Genomic DNA, 16,542 nt, shown 5'->3' on the forward strand with positions numbered 1-16,542 from the left:
CAGTAATAAAAGGTGATTGCTTCCAAAACTGAATATCCCCTTCCTTTGGGTCATTTTTTAAATTGATTCATTAATAAAGGAAAGGCCCTGTTTAAACATAACTTCATCTTGCTGGCAGAATATAAGCAGATGTCATAAAGAAAACAACATACACTGTTTTGAACTCAAAAGTTTAATACTAAATTGCATTAACTAATAGCATAAAAACACCCACCATCTGGCTTTTTGGTGGGAGGACTCTAATTCCATTAGGACTTTAATAAATGTACTGCACTGTAGAGACATTTTGCTCTGATAGCCTGGGCAAAAATGAGGAACGTTTACAAGATTAGTTTACACAGCAGCCCCAGGATCTCTCTCTTGAAAAGGCTTTCTTTGGAGCCAAGGGGACACCACTGAAGGACAGAGCTGATGTAAGAAGTACCTGCACTGGGGGGTGTATCTGGGGCTCTCAGGTGCCCGTGGGTGCAATGCTCTGGCATGTGGATGTGCTGCAGGGCAAAGAGCTGGTGGCACTAGTGGGGCATCCAGGCTTTTGGTGGAGTCAGCAGCAAAGATGCAGGAAAGGAGTGCATTGCTCCAAATCCTGACAAATTTTTGTCTCCCTGAGGTGACTGCTCTCATACCCAGCACAAAGCCCTGTCTGTGCCACAGTGGCTTTCTTGTGCATCACTCTGCCAGCCCTCTGTGTCTGCCCTCCTGGTACACCCCAAACCCTCCTGCCCTGGGCAGATCACAGCATCAGACAATGCTTTGGGCTGGAAGGGACCTTAAGGACCATCCAATTCCATCCCCTGCCGTGGGCAGGGACACCTTCCACTAGACCAGGTCGCTCCAAACCCCATGCAACCTGGCTGTGAACACCTTCAGAGATGGGGCAGCCACAGCTTATCTCAGCAACCTGTCCCAGGGCCTCGCCACCCTTACAGCCAAGAATTCCCTCCTCAAATTTGATCCAACCCTGCCTGCTGTCAGCTTGAAGCCATTCCCCCTTGTCCTATCCCTCCATGCCCTTGTAAAAAGTCCCTCTCCAGCTCTCTTGGAGCCCCTTTAGGTTCAGGAAGGTGACATCCCACCTTCTGATCTGAGGCAATGCATTGTCACACTGGAACACAAAATAACTCACACAAGCAGGCTAGAAGTAAAAGGAAAGAAAAATAACCCAAAAAAGCTCCTTTTATTTTCTGACTTTACTATGTATACAGTAGTAAAAATGACAGTGGGTTAGAGGGTGAAACTGCCACCTCTCCAACCACACTGGTCAAACCAACAGTCCATCAATTCTCTCCACCTACAAAGAAGAATGCAAAATAATCATTATTTGCATGAACATGCATGAGAAAACTCAGTTGAAATATGTAAATATCAGAAGGCATAGGAACTTTTAGAAGAATCTTAAAACTCAGAAGAACAAGGTGACAATCCATGGCAGCTCCCTGCCTGTCTATCCTTGTGCCCACATGTGTCACTTCTATTTAGGAAAAGGAAGCCCAGCAAACATCACATTGACTGCAGGAAGGGTGGGGCCTGAAACACAGCCAGTCACCAGCACCCCGAATTTCTGAGCTGTGCAATCACTAGCAGCATTCATTTCCCTGCTGCACTGGCAGGATGAAGGAGGCAGAGTCCCGCTCTGCTCTTAGGATGTTATTAAGGTGAATTAATCTGAGTATGCTGTGAAACATAAGGGCAGCACTGTGTCCTTCAGTGGGGTTGATCAACAAGCTCTGACTAATGCAACGTGCCCGTTCCTGGCATGCTGAACTTCCCTGGATGAGTACCAAATGGGAATCAGTGAGGGTAAAACCTGACAGCGTTATTTTTCACTGAGACTAACATGTGACACAGAATTATAGGTCTTCCTTCACGTCAGTTTTGTTTTCCCTGGCTCTATTTTCTTTCAACACATTCAGAGCGGATCCTCACCTCTCCCTGTAGCCCAGTTCATGCCACAGTAAGGAGTAAGCAAACAAGGCTAAGAACATAAATGTATATTTTCATTATTATTTTTAACAGAATTCATTAATGATAGTCACGTTTGGGTTATTTTGAATAAATTCCAAACTGATCTTAATGTTACTCAACCCTCGTGATCATCTTGTCAGGGCAATTACTGGAGGTTTTTTTAAAAGCATCGCCTGTGCCCAGAAATATTTGTGAGTAAAAGTGCATTTCCATGTTGGTATCTTTGGAACACAAAGTCGATTTGCAAGGAGTTGCGGTGTCAGACAAAGCTTTTAAAAAGTTGGCTGCCTTCCAGATTTTAATTTACATGATCATTAATACTGACTTACTCCAAATGTATCAATCAGTTTAAAAAACACCATGTCTCACTTCTTGTTCGGGGAAGAATCCTTAACCAGGTGAATGCTTGAGCATTTGCTTAGATTTAAGCAAGTGCTTAAGTCATATTCTATGGCTCAGTGCTAAGCATATTTTCCACTGAGAAAGAGCCAGAATTAAGTCTTCAAAATGCAGCATCCAGATGTGGTGTGAGAATAGATTCCCTGGGAAACCCCTGCATGGGGGATGGGTGATGATCTGCACCCCACAGCAGCCAAAATCTAGGCCTGAGCCATCCTGGGGCAAAGGTGAAGTTTTCCAGGAGCCTGTTTGCATTTAGACACGCTGCCACAACCGAGCAGATGTAGCTCTTTTCATTAATGCTCCTTATGATCAGCTGAAATAATATTTCCTCAGCTGCCAGAGCTTGCACAGCACGGCGTTACCATCAGCCGGGAAACCCCGCCATCCCTTTAACCTGGCGAAGGATCGACCTGGGGTTTTTTCAGAGACAGAAAGCTATAATAAACCCATCCAGAAAATGACAGGTTACAGGGCTCTGTGATTTGGAAACTGCTTCTATTAAGTTGCCTTCTTGTCTGGTGGCGGCAGGAGGGATGGTGATAGTGGGCCCCAGCCGAGCCCTCGAACGCGCTGCTGCGCGAGCGGCTAATGCCATCCTTGTACCCCTGGCTGTTAGTGTCATTTCTCTGTAATACACTGCAAAATAAACACCCTTTGGGTTTTCTACCTAAATCCACCACACAAAAGGGGAGTTGACTTGAATTGCCCAGCTGAATCATTAGAAAATGAATGCTTTGAGGGTGGGGAAAAAAAAAATAAAAGAATTACATTAGTGATCCCCCAGCTTGCCTTTGTGTCTTTTCTCTTTCAGAAATCTCTCATGTTGCTGCTCTCTGCATTTTTCTCACAGTATTGATACATGAAATAAAGCATAAATAACCTCCCTTTCTATTCTTAAGCCTTCGATCCCAGATCACCCTGAGCCTCTTGCCGATAAGAACATTTCCAGCATCCGCTGGCCTGGCAGTAGGCAGCGACGGTCAATGAGCTTGGGAAATCTGTCCTGTCACCATCCGGGATGTGTTGTCATCCCATCAGGCACCTCTTTGGTCTCCCTCCAGGTGTCCTGTGGGAATTTTTTAATCCACAGATGAGCAGTCATGGGCTGCACTCGACATTTTTGGGGCGTTTCAAGGGCACGGGCCATGCTGACACGCTGCCAGTGGGTTTCAGGACAGGGGCCGCCTTGCTCCTGCTCTGGTGATGGGTGCATTTTGGTGAACAGGCTCAAATGAACCCAGAGCTGCCCACATAAACAGCTAGTTTTACATTAATTGCACTTTATTCTGCTCTTACACACAAAAGTTTCCATTTGCAGCAAGGTCACTGGTAAGGGTGTAAAACTGATGATATATGGAAGAGGGAAAGGGGATTACTTGGTCCAAGCCCATCCTGATTTTACTGCTGTCCACCCTTTCTGGTGTTTATGTGGAGCTTCCCGAGATGCTGTTAGCTCTCCCAATGAGGTGATTGCAGAATGATTGCTTTTCAAGGTCAACAATTTAAGTTTTACCACCCTTTCTCCAAAAGGACAAAAGAACAGCAGCAGGTAGGCAGAGATGCATAGATTAAACAACATGATCAGCTGTTAATTAAAGTCCTTTAGGAGGAGGAAGATATTACTTAACCCTTCCCATCACTGTGTGAATCCTCTTATTAGGGGCAGTGTGAAATTTTCCCTGCTTGCCTGTCAAAACCTTCTATTCCTCTGCAGTCTCCATCACTTTCTCAGATGCTTTGTTCCTCAGTTTTCACTAGAAGTTATCAGACAGAAACTTCATTTTTACTCAATATTTCCTGACCAGCTCAGTGTGTAATTGGTTCTCTTTCATTTTGGGGATTGAACAACAAACATTATATAATATACGTATATTTGAGGGATGGGGTATATATATTTATTTTATATATTTTTTAAAATATTTTATATGTTCTCCCTGAAAAGCCCCCAGGAAACTCATGTCATGGGCTGTGTTCAATGGTACAGAGAAACCAGTTCAAACCACTGTGATTTATATGCTGATTTAACTAACATCGGGACAGTAAATTAATTCTGCAAGGGTCCTGTCCAAAATAACATTGATTCTGATTTTCTTGAAAATCATCCATTAGCCAAGAATTACTACCAGTGTTAGTGGAAATGCTGTAGTGTCATTAATTGGAATTAATGGATGGGTAGTTTTTATAGGAGATTTGAATGAAGGCAATATTCCTTTCAAAAACCATTTTATTAGAAATTTGCTTCCCAGCTGTAAAAGGCAATGCCACAACAAGTCATTCCACAATGCTTTATCCATAGCTTGATGTGTTTTTAATTAAGGGAAAGCAAAGCAGTTTGAAGTGTTTTTATTAAAATAAAAATAGCCATATAACAGATATTTATTTACTGCATAATGGGCAACTCAGACCAAGAGAGGCTGGGAAGGGTCACAGTAATGCTGTCCCTTTTTATTTACTGGATTCTGAATGGTTCTTCTGGGTGTTTGAAAGGACTGCAGGTAATTATTGGTGCCTTGTAAATTGTTCCATTCACACACTTCTCAGGAGTAAAATAAATAAATAAATAAATAAAGAGGATGATCTGCTGTAGCTCTGTCCTAAGAACAGCTCATAACCCTGGAGGGTTAATACTGGAACTGCTGGAATAGCCCCAGTCCTGGCTGAACTGGGTCAAGCCCAGCTGAGGATGACCCATTTTCTGCCCTTTCCAAGGTGGGCATAAAACAGGAGAGGAGACAAACTGGGGATGCTCCACTGAAGTCAGAGGAGCTCTCCTGGTCCTCGGTGGGTGAAGATCTTCTGCCCTGCCCTCTCATCTCCTGGGGATACAAAAGGCTCTTTTATACACCTCTTCCATGGCATTTGAAGCGTTTTACCAAGGCAGGGTGAGCTGCTGTTCTCTCTTTATGCTGAGAAGGCAGATGTGGAGAAGGTTAAAGGTTTTGCTTTAGACCACAGAGCAGGAGCTCACCAAGCTTGTTAGAAAATATCACCCTCCCACCAAGAGACTATGGAAGGCTTCCTACAGCACTTACTTTAGCTTTCAGACAAAACCAGATTATTTTTTTTAACTGTTTCAGTGCTACCAGCACGCACCCACTTGCTGTCTTTTCTCGCCTCTCCTTTCAACTGGGGCTTATTGATCTGGTTACATTTCCCCTGAAAAAAACCCTCCAGTGGTGCAGCATCAGCATCCTGTGCCTGACTCTGGCAGCAGGAAGGCACATGAGCTTTGTATGATCTGTGTGCAAGGATGCTGCTTGTTTTAAACGTGTCTTTGAAACAGCACTGAGGTGAGTGCCAGCCTTTAGGCAGAGGAGAGGCCAGCCTGTATTAAGCCATGCCTACATAAACAGCAGAATTGCACTTTAAAGCAGTTAAAGGCAGTCCTTTACTCATCCTTCAGGCGGGTGGCTCATGCAAACACTCACCTCGAGTCCCTGACCTGTGCTGGCCTGCGGAGCTCACCTGGAGCAGCAGTCCCCAGGCTCCTGCCCAGGAGCTGCATCAGCGCTGCCAGAAACCCTTCTCAGCCACACTCAAGGACACTCACACAGCCCAGCCCACTTGGAAATGATCTTATTCCCTTCCCACATCGCTCTAGTGTTGCTCTCCAAACAATCTCATTCTCCCCTAAACCCGTACACGACATCTTAGCAAACAGCAAGGGGTACACGACAGCCTTCATCTCAAAGAAACTTCCATTCTGCTGTTGGAAAGAGGGACTGCACGTGACGGCCTTCATCTCACAGAAACTTCCCATTCTGGTGTTGGAAACAGGGGCTGGGGTCCTTTTCTGCTGCCTCAGGGCCCCACGCACAGGAGGGATGCAAGAGGCAGCAGTGGCTGTCTCCTTGGGTGGTGGGGTGGGTACAGGGTGCCTGGGGACTCGGGTGGGCACAGCCAGCTGAGGAGCCCCTGCCTGCTCCTCCCCTGTGCCACCAACAGTGACCCCTCACACCAGAGCTGGGCAGGTTTCAGAAAGGGATAAAATGGGGTTGTATGATCAGAATCCTAATTAAGGGCAAAATATTGGAAATATGCCATATTAGAAATGCTATTACGATTAATAGTGACAATACCACTCTTGGGAAATGGGCAAATTTACACAGTAGCTATACATAAAATTTACTTTAGCATATTCCCCTTTCTACCTTGTTTGCACACTGTGATAACAAATTGCTTGTATACTGCATGGTGGTATTTTTTTAATATTTAAATATTTGAGCCAGCAATTCATTTTGTGAGGATGGAAAGGCATGTGGAGGTCTCGGAGCTGCAGAGCCAAGTAAATGATGGGTTGTGATATATTTAGCAAGTGATAATGTGAAAAACACAAAAAAAAAAAAAAGCCCCAAGTATATTGGACAAGAAGGTAAACACAGTAAGAAAGAGCTTAGTTTGGGATTTCCCTTGCAAGAAAGAAGAGTTATTCTGCAGGTAAGATGTGAATCTGTCAACTATGGTCCTATGTTTACAAAGTTACTTTGTCCTTCAATTCTTTATTTCCTTATTACAAAAAAAAAAAAAAAAAAAAAATGAAAGAAAGAAAAAAAAAAGGAAAGATAAAAAAAAAGAAAAAAAGAAAGAGGGGAGCATCAGCAAAGTCTTTGTCTACTGTTTCCACATCTACTAATGAAAATATTTTTTGGTGGTAAAAATGACAAAATTATTTACTGTTGCTAACTCTTCATGTTACTTGACTGCATCATCACCCTGTCAGACAGAACATTTATGTGATACATTTATACACAGATATATGTGTTTATACACCTATACAACATATGCCAGCCATATATCTCTGTCTCCCACTTGCTCCTCTCCATAGATACCCTTAGATTCAGAGAGGAAGGTGGTGTGGAGGATGACACTCGGTCATCATTAGTATGGGACAGCTGTGGATCTCTCTCCTTCGTGGGTAATTAAAAGCTGCTCTGTGCTCAGAGCTGCAGGAGCCAGGAGAGATTCTCATTGGCATTCACTCCTGCAGCACATTGCGAGCTGGAGAGCAGTGAGGAGCCCTCATCCCATCCCACCCCACCCCAGATGTGCCAGGAAGGATATTCACCTCCTCTGGGATGGGCTGCCAGGCTGGGTTTGTCACTGTGCTGCCCTGGCAGGGTTGTGGGGACCCTCAGCTCCAGACCCTGCTCCAGACTGGTGCTGGGGTAACTGGTTTGCTTCCAACTGGTGCTATCAGTTGAGATAGAAAAGGAAAAATAGTTTCTTCTTGCACAGAAAAAGAAGTCAAAGGAGAGAAGAGGACGCTGGAAGCTGTGCTATGGTGTAGGCAACAGGCAAACAGGATGAGGTTTTGTTCCATGGAATCAGCTTCATAGGTGAAGTTGATCTCACCTGAGGAGACAAGATGGGCTCTAGGCCCTCCAAAAGAATGAAAAGCATTTCTGTTTCATCCCAAGGTCCTGGAGAGGCAGTGGCTTGTTGCTGGCACATTCCAGGGCTATTCCACACAAACCCTTTTCCAGTCCCACATGAGGGGCAGGCCCAGCAGAGCCAGAGTGGTCATGATGGTGCAACCACACCCCGAGCAATTGCTCACACCAAAACTGATTTCCCCTTGGATTGTTAGGGGACATCCCGTTACCAAAACACAGCCAAAAATGCAGCACTGTGCTGATCCTCATTGGAAATGCAGGACAGCTGTCAGAGCTCCCTGAAGCCTGCAAAGGTTTTATCATTTGGATCAACTATAGATTGCCCCAAAGGCTTTAAAACCAACAATTCTCAACACCGACACAATGCCTGTAACTGATCGCTCTTAAGACACCCACCTTCTTATTTAATAAAGCCTTTCAAGTCGCTTTGTATTTTATTCATAGGAGCTGTAAAAAATCCGAGAACCCGGTATAAAGACTCATTTATTCTCTTCTACATAGCACTATAAATTTACACTGCATTTGCAAACTAAGAGCCCATATCTTAGGGCAAAGCAGAGCTCCAAAGTGAGAGCAGGAATGGCTTTCAAAAGGCCAATCTGTCCCAACTAGAGGATGTGTCGAGAGCTCAGATTTACAGCCACAAACCCTGAAAATGAGAAATTAGATATAGAATTTAGTCGCATTGTTAGAACTGCCTTGGCTATTTAAAATAAAGCTAACACCAGCTTTTACCAGTTTGCGAATGCAGAGCATTGATCCCTCTCATGTGTAGATATACAGTGTGGGGAAATGGGACTAGAAATGTCATAAATGGGGCAGAGACACTGAGTGCACAGTGCCACTGGGGTAAATCCCACTGGACGTTGTTCTGCAGCCTGTGCATGACAGTGACACACAGGGCTAGCTAGTGGAGGAGAGATGCTCTTCATGCTGTAAATACCATGAGGAGGCTTAAAACACTCTTTACCCTTCTCAGAGGTCTCTTTGTCCCCTCTCACTTCAAGTCAGCAGAAAGGGTGACCCAGGAGCCACATGCCCCAGCACTGGGCTCTCCAAATCGAGGCACCTTCAGCACCCAGCCATGCTCTGCTCCCTCCCCTTCACCTCCTGAGCAGCACTGGGGCTGTTTCCAGCTGGCCTGAGTGATGGACCCACCAATACCTCAGTCCTGGCTGCCCTTTCTCTGCATCAGCAACCTGCTGCGCCCACGAAATTCCCCAGGCTCTGCTGCTCCCAGCTCTCGCCTCCAGCTCATTCAAGTGAGCCGCAAAATGGCACAAATCCAACGTGATCAAATGCTTCCTTAGTGTCACTCTTTGCTTTCAAAGGACAGAAAGGAAAGGGGACTCGGTGGGATATTTATGAGCCTGTCAAGCTGGCTGCTCTCACCAGAAAGTGCTCTCAGGTTTCCTTCCTCGCTGGGGAAGGGACAGAGCAAGTGCTGGGGAAGGGCAGTTTGTGGGGGCTGAGCTGCCAGCCATGAGGCATCTCCTCAGTTGTCACAGGCATGGTGGCATCACACAGGCTCACCCCAGCTGGAAAACCTGGCCCCAGTGCTACAAATCTGGGAGGTTTCTGAGCAGAAAGGGTTTGGGGACACAAGTGCTGCTCCTTCCCTCAATTCAACTATGGCATCCAAGCAACTTTCTGCAGGACACAAGGAGACAGGTTTGAATATTGCCCTGCCAGTGGATTTTTCCCACTTTCTTAGAGAACAAGTGCATTGTGTAATGCCTCCTATTGGCTTTGGTTTTGAGTATAAAATGCCACATGGAACTGAGAAAACATGAGCAGGGACTGTGCTTTTTGCTCCAGTGGGAAGGTGGCACAGTTTGTGTTGGACTGTACTTCCTAACTTGCCCTTTTTTTAACCCAACATGCTTAAATCTGTTCAGAATTGGGAAAACACTGTTTGCTTCTCATCTGTGTGCAGACAGTTTGCCACGTTGCTCCCCTGCAGGAAAATGATAGAAGCAAATTATAAGTGGTGCCTCTAAAACTGAAGGGCAGATCCTCATCGGCTGCACATCGGCGCAATTCCTTTGATTTAAACACACGTTTACAACTGCTAAGGAGCCTCCAAAATGAGAGGACTGTAATTACAGCTGTATGATAATGCCTTCTGCCACATCAAGTGGAGGACTATTGACAGCGAGCAAAGACCTGAGAAACACTGATAAGAATGAACTGCAAGCCTGCTCCTCCAATGTGATTCCCCACCACCCGTGATTTATGAGCCCAAATTAGCTGACTTGCCTTCAGGAGGAATTGGCCAAGGGTGGTTTTCCTTGGAGCACCGTGCCAAGCAGGTGCCAATATCATACATGTTTCTGAGTGGATTCTGACCTGCCATTGATCTGCTGGGGTCACAGATGTCCTCTGAAAGATTTCCTTTAGGCTGGAGGAGAGCGGCATAATTTGCTACAGTGATGGTTGTCCTGCTGGCTCCTCATCTGAGGAAAAACAGCTACTCCTTTAGGGCCACTGCCACAGGACATCAGAGCCTCCTCCTGACCCTTCTGACCCATCATCTGCTTTCCATACCCTCAGGGAAGGTGGAAGGAATAGGTTTTTGAGCAATTATGCTGGTTTTTTTTCCTAAGAGCTTGTAAGTGTGCTGATCTCTTGGCCAGCAAAGGTCTAGGGCATGTTGGTCTGACATTTCACAGGGAGATCAGATCACTCCTCTGGTCCCTGCTGGCAGCTCACAGTTCCTCCTCTCAGGTTTGAAGCAATGTTGGGTCTCCTCAACCAATTACTGGGCAGACAAGATCTTCTCAGACAATCAACTTACCACTTCTTTAGTTTGAATGAAGAGGAGGATGGCAAGAAAATTTCTGTGAGAGGTGGCCTTGGACACTGAAATTTTCCTCTCTTTTCATCCAAAGCCATCTGAAATGCTTGGCCTTGGTTTACCCCTCAAAGATTTTCTTTTTCCCTTCATTTTTAAGAAAAAGGGTAGCCAAGCCTTACTTCTTGCAGGCCAGGGAAGTAATAGCTTGTCATTTGAAAAAGGTTTATGAACTCTGATTAGTGACCCTTTCTCTCATGTACATGTGCTTATGGGGAAAGGGAGGAATTCATGCAATGGCAGAGAAAAGGCTCACATTCATTTCAACAGAGCTGGCACTGTGCTGTTAAAGGGGAAGCCCCAAAACAGATGAAAGAGAACCTAATCAGTTATTCAGCATGTGACCATGCTGAGAATGCAGTCAGAAACACAAAGAGTAAAACTCTAAGATTTATTAATGCTATCATGCTTTCCCTAAAAGGATAATCGATGTACCCAAAGTCTCTGAATCAATATTTGTCCTTCTCAGGCAGGGTATGGTAAAGAAATATTCCCAAAAGCACTCATTTCTGAGATTTTGTCTGTTGCATAACATTTCAGTCAACTGCAGAATGTCTCCAATAATGATGATAAATAAGTATAAAGCTTACAGTGGTCTGTCTTACAGAGGAAGTAAAATAGACACTTATGTGCTTGGTAACAAAAGTTCAGCCCCAAGTAGACCTGACCTCATGATCTTTTAAATGTATGGCAAAGATTTTATCCACTAGATTTAGGTTAACAGCTCTGGGAATTTGCAGGTGTTAAATTAACCACAAGAGACAATTTCCTAAGTGCAGCAGAAACACACTGAGCGTGATAAGGAACAATAATTAAAAGTTGAATTAGAGGGCTGTAGAATCTAAGGAAAAATATGTGGCTTTGTTTGCACAAAAGTGGCACATACTCAGGAAATAGGTCTGATGCTGTGATACCCCAGGGCAGTAGTTCAGGTACAGCTGCATCATCTTCAGCAGAGACCTGGCCATGCCCATCTGCAAGGCAGAGACCTCCTCCACCCAATCTGTGAAATCTGGACACCTCATAAACCCCAGGGTTTTGCTGCAGCACTGGCAGCTCCCTTGGGAAGGGAACGGGGCTCTCCAAGCAATGTGGACTCCATCCCACAGTGCAATTTTGCTTCAGCTCTGCCAGAGCCAAAGCTTTAACTCCTGCCTCCTTCTTCTGAGCCGTAATGCAGAGCAGGGCACACACCCAAATGCCTCTTAGCTATTTCCTTGCTGACCCATTGACCTGGTTTCCAGGTTCACTAAACACATGAGTAATCAAACACTGTTTCATTTCAGGCACAAAACCTGAAGTATATGAAACTCTACAAATCATTATTCACTTCTTTTTCTCACCCACACACAGCCTTTTCATTTTCCAGGTGTGCCTCTTCCTGCAAGCATGCTCAGAATGAGAGATTATGCATTTCTGTGAGTTTGGCCAAGATTTAGGCTTACAGATAGTGCCCAGTGCCATCAGCTGAGCTGGAGTTCTGCATAGGTAATTATTGCTTTAGCAGGGTGCTGAGTAAGGCTCCACAGAGATTTTCCTGCTCTTGGCTCCTTGCTTGGCTCCTTCAAAGCCATCAGACTCAGGCACCCCCAGGAGGCTGATCCAGGAGCCAGGGTGGTTGTTAGCAGTGAGGAGTGCAGGGCATAAATAGCCAGCTACAGGGAGAAGGCCAGCATTTCTCCTCCTGATGGGCAGCAGCATCTCTCAGGGCTTGTTATGGAAAACCTCCTTTGGGGTGCTTAAAAATACACTGGACAGAAGTTGAAAATGGATTGGTGGGATTGGTACTTGGAGCTGCCAGGTTTATTCATTCTCCAGTAGCCATGATTCATGTATCCCAGAACGTGATTCCCTGGCAATCACTTGGTAATGATATTAGAAGTTGCCTGGTTATTGAAGCCATAATTACTACATAATTTGCAGCTGTAAGATCTCATGATAATCCTCTCCCTTGCAGACAGGAAAAAATAACCTGCTATTTTATTTACCCTGTCAACATGTGGAACTTGCCTTACAGTGTAATTACATGGTCAGTAGTTACATGGCTCTCTGGTTGATGGTGTCCTGTAAACAAATAAAGACCCACAAATTCCACCTGTGGGGATTCAGGCACTCCATAAAAACGACAGGATTTTTAAAGCCTCCTCAGCATGTGTAATACTGCACTGCATGCCCAGTTCTTGCCCTTTGCTCCTGGTGTTTGCCATGCAAACAGCTTCTCCCTGCAGCACCACCTGGTTTGTATCTCAGCTGTTGAGTCAGTGGCGCAGCATCTCCTTCAGACCCCAAATTTAGGTCAGCATCCCTCTCTCTGTCACATCTGTTCTATAGAATTGAATCATAGAACATTTAGATTGGAAAAGAGCCTTAAGGTCATCAAGTCCAGAATTTTGTGTTTGTGTTTGCAGCCTCATCCTCAGCAACACAGCATCCTCCTAGTTTATCTAATTTACTGATGGAGAAGGAAGTCTCTTCCTCATGGCCCCCAAGGACTCACAGGAGACTTGAGACAAGGACCTGGGTTTCTAGAAGCCAAATCCAACCTCTTGACCCCCCAAATCCAATCTTTTTCTCTGCTGGGATATTGCTTTTTGTGACTCTGCTCCCTGCTTTTGAAATCTGCTTCGTTGCACATCCTGGGAGTGTGCAGAGAGTGGCAGGGGGAGAGCTGGGATAAATCTGAGGAGCTTTCTTGCTTTGTTTATTTATATGACCTTAAAGATGATGTCTGTGCATAATGTTGAACATGATGGAGGGAAGCTGACAGGGCAGTAAGTTCTGGCTACCGCAGAGCAAAAACAAAATTGCATAAAAATATCAATTGTAAAATTGCTCAAATCCATTAGCTTAATTAGCATCATTAATCAAGGCAAAACATTTGATACGTCATGTACTTTCATGAGAGATAAATGAGCCCTTGATGGAAGCCCAGCAGGTTGCCCTGCTCTTGGATGTGCCGGTGGCTGCCTGGACGTGGAGGTGAAGCTCGGCAGGCGCTGGCAGCTCACAGCAAACACCATCCCCCGAGCAGGGCTCCAGCTCAGTCAGGGCTTGGCAGCACGCTGAGCCAAACCTGGCCAGGGTTTCCTATTGCCAGGCCCATCTGCAAGAGTGTAAAATGCCTAGTGGGCTGCACTCGTGCACTATCATCCCCTGGTTGGTACTTGACTGGTTTTGAGGCAAGGTTAGTGAGGATACAGCAAGGATTTCAGGAATTCCTGTAGCAATTACAATAATAAATCCAAGGACTGTGCTACGCTGTTTTATTTGAGGAAAGGAGGTTCACTGAGCTCTTGCTTTTGTTTAGGGTGATCTCTAGGGAGACCAGAATATCTCTATCTGTGAACCTCTCCAAGGAGAAACACTAGAGAGATCTTGATAGCATGCAACAGAACATCTGCAGATTCCCAAGATCATATCTGTCTTGGAGGGCACTCTAGGCTCTCATCTTTCCTTTTCTCTCTGGGATCACTCTGTTGTGGTCAGTCTCCTGTGTGCAGTTTAGGGCATTGGTGGTTGCTGCATGACTTTCTTCTCTTTGCATCAGCACTCTGTTGTTGCTCACTCCCTCTCCCCATGCCAGGGCACATAATTGAATCTTCTCTCCTGCTCCTTGTAACAAGACCCAGCTCCAAAGGCTAAATGCTTTATTCCCAAGAAAAGCCTTAGAGATAAGATTCACCAGCTGTGGCAGCACGGTGCAGGTCTCAGTAAGAGAAATAAATGTCCCTTCACTCCACCACTATCTTTCCAGCACTTTATCTGCAATGAGCCCAAACACAGTTCTCAGCTATTTGTATTGCTAAATATAATAAAGGAGAAGTCAGCAGTTTCTGAGGGATACACTTCCATAAAAAACAGTTTGATGGCATTTTTCTGCATTAAACACATTATTCAAGGGCTTTTCTCCTTTCCAATATCCAGTTTCTGCTGGGTGTACATGTGGTTGAAGCTTCCTTCAACATGTCAGACACCCAGACTGCCACTGAACTGCAGAAAGCTTGGTCCAGTTTTAGAGCTGAAGTTGGAATTATTAATCCTCTTTGAGGACATCTGGACACTAACTGGCAGAATAGTGATGGGGAAAGGATGAACTGATTGAGAACACTTCTGGCTCTTTGATGTTTGCCTTTTTGTTTTCTTGAGCAGTAGCTGATCTGGAACCAGCAAGGAAAGTCAGACTGGAGGAATGCAGGGGTTTAAAGAATTCTGCTGCAGGCTTGCAAGTGAAAGACACAGGCACAGCCTGGCATCCCAAGAAGAGCTTTTCTGATCACCTCTGTCCCTTTCTCAAGGCTCAAAGGCAATGCAGCTTTTCTCCCTTGCTTGTCCTGAGCAGCACTCAGAGACAGATGAATTTTGGGGTCTGCTTTACACCTTCATGTAAACACTGTGATGATAAAGTAATCAAAATTGGGTGCACTTGACTGTAAATTAACTATTAATTAAATTTTATTAACCCACTAGTAAAACTGATTATAGCAAGCAGTGACTAAAAGGCTGCAGTCAAAGCAGTTAATGTATCACTCATTTTTATGTGGAAAGAGGGCTCATCGTTTTCCTGAGGTGGCCAATACATAAGGATCCCTCCCTGCTAAATCAGTCTGGCCGTTTTCCTACATGCCACTGATAAGGAAGTATTTACGAATTTATTCCTAAATTCAAAGTATACTTCAGGCCTTAATTTACTGTCGTAATTATATCACTGGCTCAATTAGTCCCCAATAAAAACGTTATGCTATTGTATCAAAGAAATGTAGTACCTTTGAAGTAAATGGATTCACTTGCAGAGTAAGAAATCTTCCCTTTTATTGTGTTTTCTCATCTGCTACTTACAGCCACCCTTGTCTTAAATTGCCCTTTTTATTCCACTCCTTGCGAGCGCTGTTTGTGCCTGAGCTCCGGATGCTCGTGTGCAGTGAAATACTCCTCTTAGCCTTGGGGCTGCATCGGGAAGCTTGGTGGTAACTTTTTCTCATTAGAGCCTTGCCAGCCTCATTTGCATGCTGATTTACATGCGATGTTTGCTCTGCCACACAAAGGCTACAGGCTCTGTGTGTTTTTTGTCCCCCCCCAACTTCCCTGCTTTGTTTCCTTCTTGGCAGCGATGGGGCCGTGTTTGGAGCTGCAAGGAAACGTGGCTGTACCTTGTGTCCTATGGATTTTCTCTCCACTGCATTTGACAAGCCCTGGCAGTGCTCCTCACATCATTCTACCCATCCCAAAAAGCTAAGACTGACTCAAGAAAAGAGTCCCTTGTGTCCCTGCAGAGCAATCCCTGCAGAACCTCTGGAAGAGCCATCCACAGTGCTCGGGGACAACATGCGGATGCAAAGTCCTTGTCTCAGAGTGTTCACCCTCCAGACAGGGCAGGAAAAATGGTGAAATTGGACAACAGTGTGTCAGAGGGATGAGGTAATAGCACAGCAAGGAGAATTTGGCAGGAAATCCATGCTCTGGCTAGACAGCACAGGACACAGATCCGTCTAAGAAATGGGAACGCGTTGCCGTGAGCAGGGTTCTTGTGGACATGGAGCTCTTTCAGACATCATTTGGCATCACTGCCTGTCCTCACTTCAGCAAGCCTCTGGAGGCCTCTGGGTTTGATTTTCAGACTCAGGGACTAAAGAGCCATCCAACTGTTCATCCAAAACGTTGTTCAATGTATCTTTGATTGACTTCTGAATGTGTGATAACAAGATCACCTCCAGGCCAGAACTGGGCATGAAACCAATAATAAAATCAGCATTTTCTGAGAGCCTTCTACCAATCCAGAGCTCTGCACTGCTGACCTTGGAGGGGCATTTCCCTCAGCAGTCACCAGCCTGAGATTTGCTACCTTCCAGTTGCAGGATAAAAAGAAGTTTTGCAATGAGCCCATCAAAAGATGTTTCTCCCCACAAAATCATTTCTCAGTTCTGGCCAGTG

The sequence above is a fragment of the Lonchura striata genome, chromosome 20 (assembly GCF_050655825.1).
Source record: "Lonchura striata isolate lonStrDom1 chromosome 20, ASM5065582v1, whole genome shotgun sequence".
In the NCBI taxonomy this organism is placed as follows: Eukaryota; Metazoa; Chordata; class Aves; order Passeriformes; family Estrildidae; genus Lonchura; species Lonchura striata.